General features: G+C 38.3%; 1 long non-coding RNA gene across 1 annotated transcript; it reads left to right on the top strand.

Annotated features, from left to right (window-relative positions):
* Positions 1-4313: 4313 nt before the first annotated feature.
* Positions 4314-9267, top strand: LOC309847011. Its single transcript, XR_014302259.1, has 3 exons — positions 4314-4657; positions 5376-5456; positions 9115-9267. It is a non-coding gene; the product is annotated as an uncharacterized lncRNA (long non-coding RNA).
* The last annotated feature ends 1170 nt before the right edge of the window (positions 9268-10437 follow it).

The following is a 10437-nucleotide window of genomic DNA, read 5'->3' as shown; positions in this document are numbered from 1 at the left end:
AAGGCATGTTTAATCTGTAGGAAAATAAAACTTCCTGGGGTGAAGTCTCAGACAATTGGTTTTAAAGGTTCATTCTTTTTCAATTGTGGTATTTGGTATTTTGTTTTAACGAGGCACATGAAACGCTTCATTTTAGCCCTTGGCCATCTTAAAACCTTATTTTAATTCCCATATGTCCTTAATAGGATTCTTGGAAAACAGACATTCCTTCGTTTTCATGAAATTTGGCCATGTCAAGGAGCTCAAGCCTCACACAGAAGAGTTCCTGGATTACTAAGTAAGTAGCCATGGCACAGAGATGGATTTCAGCCTAGCTGAATGGTAAGAAATAGCCAGGGGTGTAAATTTAACAGGCATCAGGTATCCTCTTCCAGATGTATTGTGGGACACGAAAGAGACGAGGTCATTATTATATGTTTCACATCTTCTCTCCTCTGAAATGTTCAATACGGTCCTTTCTACTTCCCTCCTAACTCACATTACACTGAGGAAATATGAGAAACAGCATCAGAAGAGAGTAACGAGGAAGGCTAACAACTTCCCTCCATCTGCAATCCATCAGATAGACTCTTCCAATTTCTATGGATAAGATCCTTCCACCTGTCCCTGATCCCAAACCTCTTCTCATCCTTCAGGACTTTGCTCCTGCAATATTCCTCCTTCTCTCACCATTACCTCTCCCCTCCCCCCAGGATCACTCCCATTTTTGTAAGAGGCAGTGATCTCTACTCTAAAAAGCATGGGCTCTGGAAATATGGAGTGCTGAGATTGGAATCCTGGCCCCAGCCTGTAGTAGCTGCACCATCAACCCCTTTTGTAAGTTCATTTCATCTGTAAGGTGGTAGGTTCATATAAAAATTGAGAATTAAGGAAGTTGATATCTGGGGAGAACTCAGTTTCAAGCACATGGTAAGTTATGTAAGTATGAGCTATTTTTTATTATTAACATAAAATATACCTCAATATTTTCCATATTTGAAAAATATCCTCTTTAGGCACAAGGCCACAGCCCCATTTCACCAATCTTTTTTCTAGTGAACCCTTCAAAGTTAATATTTCCTCACTTCCTCACTTCATCACCTCCCACTCTTCCCAATAAGCCCCACCCCCCCACACACACATAGGACTCCACTGAATCAGCTCTCAATGTCATTAGTGACCTTCATATAGCCAAGTGAACGACACCTAGGCCAGCAAAAGCAGAATCCAGAGTCCAACATTGACTATAAGTACCCAAAACTCACACAAGTTTTAGGATGGCACATGAGACTATCTAAAATGTAAGATAATAAAACTATGCTAATTTCATCTTACCAAAAAGGATAGCATGACTTCAACTAACACCAAGGTCACATTAATATCTATATGCATATCCCCTAGGATCACACAAAATAAACTCACTTTGAGAGTTAGACCTGAAGCCCATTAAATTAATAGCTCTCACGCACTGTCACAGGACCTAATCCCTCTTCTGTGCAGGACAGCTGTGAAAATCCTTAGAGTGGGGCCATCACATATGGTCTGCCACATACTTGCTTCCCGTTTCTGTCTGCCTTCCTGCTGCTTCTCTTCAATCTCACTGTCTTTTCTAAACTTTACCCTGCTGGTCTCTGCTCATAGTGCCTGCATTCGACTTTACTGTCTAGGGTGAATTTATCAAGCACACTGGACACTACTGAGAGTAAAATGACATTCCCTTAGGTCAAGTCCCCAGAAGAACCCACACAAGATAAGGATTTATGTATGTGACTTACTGAGGGAAAGCTCTCCAGGGTAAAACTGAAAGGAAGTGAGGCAGGTAGAATAGGAAAAGGGGAAAGAACTAAGCAAGCGGTCACAGCCTGGTCTGGGTAAGATCCACAGGAAACACTGAGGCATAAATTGCTCTACAAAATTGCCTCCCTCTTGAGCTAAAGGAAGGATACTTTGCATTTATTTTGTCAGCCACCCACTCTAGGAACATCATTAAGGATTATGCCAGGATCATTTCAAGCTACTGGGACATTTGGTCACCCTAGTGATATATCTTACACTGCCAGCCATGCTGTAGTACTGCTCTGCTTTGACTTCCCCTGGGCCCTACAGCTGTTAAGGACTGCTATCATAGCCATCCAATACCACCACGTGGCCTTTCCCAGGCTGCTGCTTTGTACCACTGCTGCCAGTCTATAGTTTTTCACATAGACCACTCCATGGGCTGCAGCCTACTCTGCTGCACCAGCAGATATGGCTTGAAAATCTTTGGCTTCATGACAAGTCTTTGGGTCCATGCCCATGGGTCCTTTTCACATGGCTCTTGGAGATTTTTACCTGAGTCCATCCCTTACTCTTTGATCATGTTTCTTCTTCTAGCAGAAGGAAAGCATTTTTTTTTCTTAAATTTTATTCTTTTAGGAAGGACCCACAGTGATATTAATTGGGTTTGGTAACAGCATATCCAAATTTAACTGGAGTGGTCAGGAATATATATTTTGTCCCAGAGTAATTATAAGTAACACCTCCTTTGATGCTCAACATTGTCTTCTTTGGGATAACAAATTATAATTTCACCCTGTTGAGAATCCTGGTTTTCAATATTCAGACCTCTTCTGCAAAGGTTCTACAAAATTTCTTTTGTATCTTAAAAAAGATTTTCTTTAAAAAAGAAAATTTCTAAAAAAAAAAAATTTATTTTGTAGAAGAAATATTAATTTCTTCTGACCTCAACATAGGAACCATAAGGGGACCTGGGCAGAATGAGTTCAAATGCATCCTCCCTCTGTATTTACCATCACTTACAATCACTGACCCCCTGTACTTCAGGCCAGGTCACCAAATGTGGTAGGTGAGACTCCTTGTCCCTTAGCAAATCTCTCAAGGATCCTGTGCACTCCTTGTAGTTTACATTATCTGCTCCCCCCCCCCCCATCGCCAAGATCATCAGATACTCAAACGTAGTTCTGCTCCTTAAGTGTGGACAAGTTATTTACTAGGGTTCTCAAATTCTTTTACAAATAAACGCGTGAAACTTGAACTAGATAACAGGATGTGTTGCATAGCTCCAAACAGAACTTAAAATTGAGCTTCCACTCTGAACTGACAGACCCCTAGATACAAAAGGACATTGTGAAGTATGGGGATTTATAACTTTCCCTGTATTTATTTACATCTGAACATTATGATCCTAAAGTTTGCTTGAAGAAATGGCTCTTAGATAAAAGAGCCTCCCTTGTGGTATGTGAATGGATATCAGTTTCTTTGCACTTTTTTTGTAAAAAGCTCAGAGGGTTATCTGGAATCCACTTCACATCACTGTGTACAAATATGCTAATATTCTGCATAATTACTTAGCCTCATTTGTACATGAATGATCACATACAAAAGATGTTCTGAGTCAGAGAGTTAAAGTCAATATGAATTTGAACATCTGAGAACAGAATTAAGTCCAGAAATTTTTATTATATAATATTCTCATTTAGATAGTTCCCACATCTTAGACAATTATTGAATAGCAAAGCAGTAAGAATGAGGAGCACTTCAATCCAAGATTTGTTTACAGGTGAGACCATTTTCTCCTATTAAAAGGTAGTAACCTATAAAGAAAATGATCAAACATTATATACACACTCATCTATCAAATAAACTCCAATAATTCTGAATATGTATGCTTGTAGTATATCTTTCACTTAAGGAATCTGCAAGTTAAAGTTCATTGCTATTGAAAATAAGTCTGATGCAATCACTAAGTTATAACCAGTATGTTCTGACAATCAGTAAAAAAAACTGGAAATGAGCACATATGGAAGTTACTGTCTATGGGTAAATTATAAAGAATTGTATGTACACTATAAAATGTTATGTACTTAGTTGCAGATAGCCCTTAACAAAATGAACTCCATTGCTGAGATTTATTAACTCCATTCAGCCTGGACAGTCATTCAGCTCAAACTTTAAAAGCTTTCAAAATGTTTAGTACCAGTCTGGTTTTAATATAGGTAACAAAATGATCATAAAAAAAAAAAAAAAAAAAACTGAAGTTAGATTTTAAGAAATTTACCAAGCTCACATTAATTTTTAATGGCCTTATCAGAACCATAGTTCAAATCTATGACCTGGTGGCTAAAGATGGAATTCTCTCTGAAGGATAGGAATATACTCACTATCAATCTTGGCAGGTAGAATTAATTCTGGGATAGATTATTAGGCAAGAATTTGAACTGATGTTGGAAAAGAGACTTTTTCCTGGGACTTGGAACCAAAGGCCTCTTAATTAACCGGGGTCCCCTAGAGAAGCAGAACTAATAGGAACACACACACACACACACACACACGAGAAGCTTAATTCTAGGAGGCTGAGCAGTTCCATGGTTTGCCTCTGCAAACTGGAGAGCCAAGACAGCTGGTGTTAAAATTTAGTCTGAGTCCAAAGGCCTGTGAACTAGGAAAGCCAATTGTCTAACTCTCAGATTGAGGCCAAAGCCCTGAGAAGGAGCTGGGATGTGGGCCAGAGTGCAGCTGATGTAAGTCCCAAGATACTAAGATCTAAGAACTAAGAGCTCCAGTGTCCAAGGACAGGGAAAGATGGATGCCTCAGCCCAAGAAGAGAAAAATTGCTTTCCTTCCACCACTTTGTTCTACGGAGTTCTCAACAGCGTGAGGCCTGCCTACATTCGTAAGGGTGAGTCTTCTTTACTCAGTCTACTGATTAATCTCTCCCAGAAGCATACCTGGAAATATAGTTTTACCAGCTATCTGGGCATCCCTTAGTCAAGTTAACACCATCACAGACTTCAAAGGGTGGAAAGGTTTGGAGTGATTCCTGGAGTGGGGTGACATTCTCCTGGCCATGTGGGGGCAATGTGGGAATGAGTGGAGGCAGCGAGCTTCTACTCTTTGCCAGCAGCAGGATAGCAGGGACATTGCCCTTGGCAGTCACCACAGAGCAGACAGGGCCTAGCTTCCAGAGCAGCCACCATCTGGAGCAGCCAGTAAGAGCAGTCCAAATTGAACTTTGGACAGGTTAGTGAGTAGTGCCCCATCTAGAATGGGAATGGGGGAAGAGGTGACATCAGTGCACAGATAGCTTTGTCCAGCAGACTTCATAATTCACAAGCATCTTCAGCAGCAGGCATAGCAGGCTGGTGGCAAGAAAGAGGCCATGAGTTGAAGAATCTGAGGATCTTGTTTTGGGGTTAGTATCTTGGAAAACTTCCCAGAAATCCATAAAATCCCTGGGGGATTACTCCCTGGGGAGTAATTTCTGACATGACAGTGCATAGGGCCTTATGTTAGTATGATCTGAGTAAATAAAGAAGTGTAACTTGCTTTGTAGTCATATATGGGAGAGAACAGGGGTAAGTGAGAAATACAGATAAATAATTAAGGTATTTTTCTAGTTGGTTAGATTTTGTACATCATCAACACTTTGAAAGACACCTCTTGAGAATCAGACAGTTCTTGAGAACATGATCCCAAAGGTAAGTTTCTAGAAAATCAGTTGAACCAAATTTAAGACTTAAAAAAAAAAATTAAAGGTGACTATAAAATTGACTTTTATTGTCACAATTACTTATTATGTTTATCAAGACTCTCAACTCCCAGCTGAAAACTTTTTTGTAACTCTCGGTTTCAACAAAGTTTACTCATTTTAGAGCTAAAATAATGATTTTTCTTTGTTTGGCTACTGTGCTTCAAATGATAGACCTACGAATAGATTTTGTTTTTATTTGAAATAAAATTTCTAGCATTTATAAAGCATTGCACTTTACAGTACATTCTCTCATAACTATTTTACTTTACCTTACAATTACCTTGTGATATAATTACTCTGTGTTCATTTCATTGTTATTACCATTATTCTTAGAACCATTCCTTTTTTAACATATAAAAAGAAGGGTCAAAAAAATTAAGATTTTCCAAAGATTATTAAAGTAGTGAAGATAGAGACCAACTATTCACTTAATAAAACTTTACTTTGATTTATAAAGGCCTCCGGAGTGTTGTTTTTAAATTTAGGGAGACTAATATATTAAAGCTTCCCAAAACTTATTATAGGCTACATTTTGAGACACATGTTAATAGAAAATAAGGACATTCGTGTTTGCATAGTTCCATTTGAAAATGTCTTTAATAAAGTTCTATTTACAAATAATTAGGGAAAAAGTATGGGTATGCCATATGAACTTCAACTGCATCTGCCTCATTGTTTACGAGAATGAGTAATTTTGTAAATTTACTTAGATCTAAATTATAAAAAAATTGAAAATAGTTTCTAGTTAAGCCAGAGTTATGCATACAAAACAAAATGGAGAATTGGAGCACAAGAGAGAACATTTTAAATCCTGAATTTCTCTTGGAAATTTTACCAAAATTTACCTCAAAATTGTGGTTAAAGTGATTTTTAAGTTTTGTATTCACGTAAATATTTTGTTAAGTGATTCAACAAAGACTTATTGAATACTAACAGTGCCCTAAGCAATGCATTTTTTCTATTAGTGGAGAAAACAGTAGAAACCAAAAGAATAAAAATATGATATAATAACCAGAAATTATCCTTTCCATGAAGGTGAGGAAAGCAGTGAAAGAAGTGAATGACGTGGCAGGGGCTGGGGGCTGCCGGATGCTATTGGATACAGTACTCCCAGGTAGGCCCTTCTGGAGGGAAGTGACATTTAAGAAGACACAGTGTTTGAAAAAGAAGAGCGTTTGAGGCAGAGAGAAAAGATCTTAAGACAAAAATTAAATTGGTGTATTTAAAAAATACCAAGAGGGCCAGCGTGAACAAGATGAAGTGACAGAGAGCAACAAATGAAGTTGGAGGGACATAAAATACAGAACTTGTAAAGCATTCAGAGCGTAATGTTCGGCCACTGAAGAGCTCTGAGCAAGGATGAGGGATGAAGTGAACCATGCTTGTTTCTTCTGATTTCCTTGAAATTGAATTAAAAATTTACATAAAGCAAAATGAGAACATCTGAAGTACACAGATCAATGGCTTCTTATAAAAATAGACACCATGTAACCACCAGTCAGAATTATACGTTTAAAAGGTGACTGTAGGGAGTGACAGGGAAATTAAAGCAAAAGAAAAGAACATGGCGACTAGTTAGGAAGAAATGACTATAGTTTATGTAAAAGAGATCATGGCCGATTAAACTAGGATGGTAAATCCTTGAAGTGGTGAGCAATGGAAAGCTGGAAACTGCAATTTACATTTCAAGGTAGAGCCAATAGGCTTTTTCTTTTTTTCTGTACTGAATGCACATGCAAGGAAATAGGAAGTAAAACAGGATGACTCCAAAGCTGTGGTTCAGAACAACGGCAGGAGTAGTAGGGAGTACTGTCGTTGAGACAGAGAAAGAGTGATTGAGAGAGAAGCATCAGAGATCCTACTCTGGCACTTTGAGTTTGCCCTGCACGTTAGAATCACTGGATTCTAAAGCTCTAGGATGAGGTTGAATGAAATTGTCCATAAATGGTAAGATTACACAGAGAAGAGCAGAGGACAAAAAGAAGTAGAGTTAGCACATGCCTGGGAAGGAAAAGCTGAGGAAGTAGCCAGCAAAACAGGAAACTACAAAGTTTTGAAATGCATGAGTGTGAACATGCAATTCTCTGTGGAAGAATTCTCTGTGGAGCAGTTGTAAGGTGCTGAATTGTGCCCCCCCCAAAAAAATCAAACTTTGTTAAAAGTCCTAACCCCTGCACCTCAGAATGTAACTATATTTGAAGACAACCATCTGTACAATAAGGAGAGAGACCTCAGAAGAAACCAGCCTGCCAACACCTGGATCTTGGGCTTTTAGCCTCCAGAATTATGAGAAAATAAATTTCTGTTGTTTAAACTACCTAGTCTTGGGTACTTTCTTATGGCAGCCCTAGCAAACATGAATACAGGCAACATAAAGATCTATGGTCCTTTTCTGAATAATCGAGAGAGAAGGAAGGGAAATATTCTCCCAACCAGACATTCACAGATTACCTGCCTTTTCTCATATCTGTAAGATATTGCCATACCCTGGAAACCAAGTTTGAAGGTATATAAATGTGTGCCCAGACTTATTATTGGGTTTAATGTTAAAAGACTCTATTTTATTACCTAATCCTTAGGGCTAACCACTAGTAAAGATGAGCAAATCTTAAAAATGTACTATATGAAGTCCTAGGAGAGGATTCCTAGCCTTAGTTTAAAAAATAAAAGAGAGATACAATGAGAAACCAGTATGTTTAGGAAAGACTGCTAACTTTTTTCCAATATCCATTCTCCGCTACTTCCTTTCCCAAGTACTAACTCAAATAAGTTTTTGCTAGAACACATAGTCTGCCTTGTATCATGTGGTTAAATTTTGACCAATAAGACATGCAAAAGGTCTTCCAAGATGTGTCCTTAAAGAGAGATGCACAAGCTGGTGCAGCCACTCTGGAAAACAACATGGAGTTTCCTCAGAAAGTTGAAAATAGAGCTACCCTAAAACACAGCAATCACACTACTGGGTATTTACCCCAAAGATACAAATGTAGTGATCCGAAGGGGCATGTGCACCTGAATGTTTATAGCAGCAATGTCCACAATAGCCAAACTATGGAAAGAACCTCGATGTCCATCAACAGATGAATGGATAAAGAAGATGTGGTATGCGCATGCACACACACACACACACACACACACACACACACACAATGGAATACTATGCAGCCATCAAAATAAATGTAATCTTGCCATTTACAATGACATGAATGGAACTAGAGGGTATTATGCTGAGTGAAATAAGTCAATCAGAGAAAGACAATTACCATATGAGATCCCTGATATGAGGAAGTTGGGAGGCAGAGTGGAGCTTTGGGGGAATAGGGAAGGAAAAAAAATGAAACAAGATGGGATCAGGAGAGAGACAAACCATTAGAGACTCTTAATCTCACAAAACAAACTGAGGGTTTCCAGGGAGAGGTGGATAGGGAGAGGGGTGTGGGGTTATGGACATTGGGGAGGGTATGTGCTATGGTGAGTACTCTGAAGTGTGTAAACCTGGTGATTCACAGACATGTAGCCCTGGAGCTAATAATACATTATTAATAAATTAAAAAAAGAAAAAGAAAGAGAAGCATACCCTTTCAACCTTTTCCACTTTCTTGCAGTCTGGAATGTGGACATGATCCTTGGAGATTTGGCAGTATTTGGTAGAATGCAGCTTGCTGAGAATGGCAGAGCAACAAGAAAGAAACATGGTCCTTGATGCCATGAAGTGACCCAAGGGTCCTAGAAATAAACTTGTCTTTCTTGTCACCATTCTTTTTGGTGTTTTTCTTTTTTTCTGGTACTCATAGTCAGACTATCTTAACTATATCTCCAAAGGCACATTTTTGATGGTATAAACACATGCAATACAATGGAGGATGTTTCATTTTTCAATACTCATTTCAATAAAATTCAGATTTTGAATTTGGACACATACAGTAGTACAACTTGCATTACAAAACTCCATGGGACCTTATTCACATAGGGGTCCAGGAAATGGCACCCCTGGAGTTGTACAGTGACCTGGAATCTGATGATATCTAGTTAATACTAAAACTTTTTTACTTCCCATAAGGATAAAAATTGTGCTTTTAGAAATCACTGTTTAGGAAAAAATAAACATGTCTATAATGAATTAGCTTCACTTTTTACTAATCGCATTGGTATTTATTTACTCTTGAAATATCATAATGGATGTGTATAACACTATTCAGTGTACAAATTCTGCTTTTGATACATGTAGACTGTGAAAGTCTTACAGCAGCTGTGGACCTCCCCCATCCCTCACTCTGAGTCCAGGGTCAAGGAATTGGAGCTACTAACAGACTATTTGAACTGTGAGAATGTTCATATAAAGTGGGCAATTTACTGTTGTGTTTTAAATATAAGAGCTTTGGAATCAGAGACATAGGTTTCAGTTTCTTTTCCATTACTTACCCTGAGTAAGAATTAGGACTTCTGTGACCCTTGATGTTTAAAATGTGGATTCCCATAGTTGAGAAAGTCAAATCAGATTCATGTATAAGCACTCAATATAGAAACTGTCAGACAGGAAGTGCCCAGTACCTGCTAGCTATTATTACTGGGTATTCCACATTGTTAGTAATTCAGTGAATGATAATACCAACAGTCTCTGAGTTACGATTCAACAGATGATTTTTCAACTTTACAATGCTATAAAAGCAATACACATTCAGTAGAAACCATTATTTGAATTTTAAACATGGATCTTTTCCCACACTAGTGCTATGCTGTACAACATTCACAACGCTGAGAAGCTACAGCTCACTCTCTGTGACATGATCATGAGGGTAAACAACTAATACACTTATAACTATTCTGTACTCAGACAACCATTCTACTTTTCACCTTCAGTACAGTTTTCCATAACTTTCATGATTCCATGAGATATTATTTTACAATTGGCTTTGTGTGAGATGATT

This window comes from Mustela nivalis, assembly GCF_964662115.1.
Source record: "Mustela nivalis genome assembly, chromosome: 1".
Classification (NCBI taxonomy): Eukaryota; Metazoa; Chordata; class Mammalia; order Carnivora; family Mustelidae; genus Mustela; species Mustela nivalis.
The sequence above is the reverse complement of the archived record's forward strand: the minus strand, read 5'-3'. Positions and strand labels throughout refer to the sequence as shown.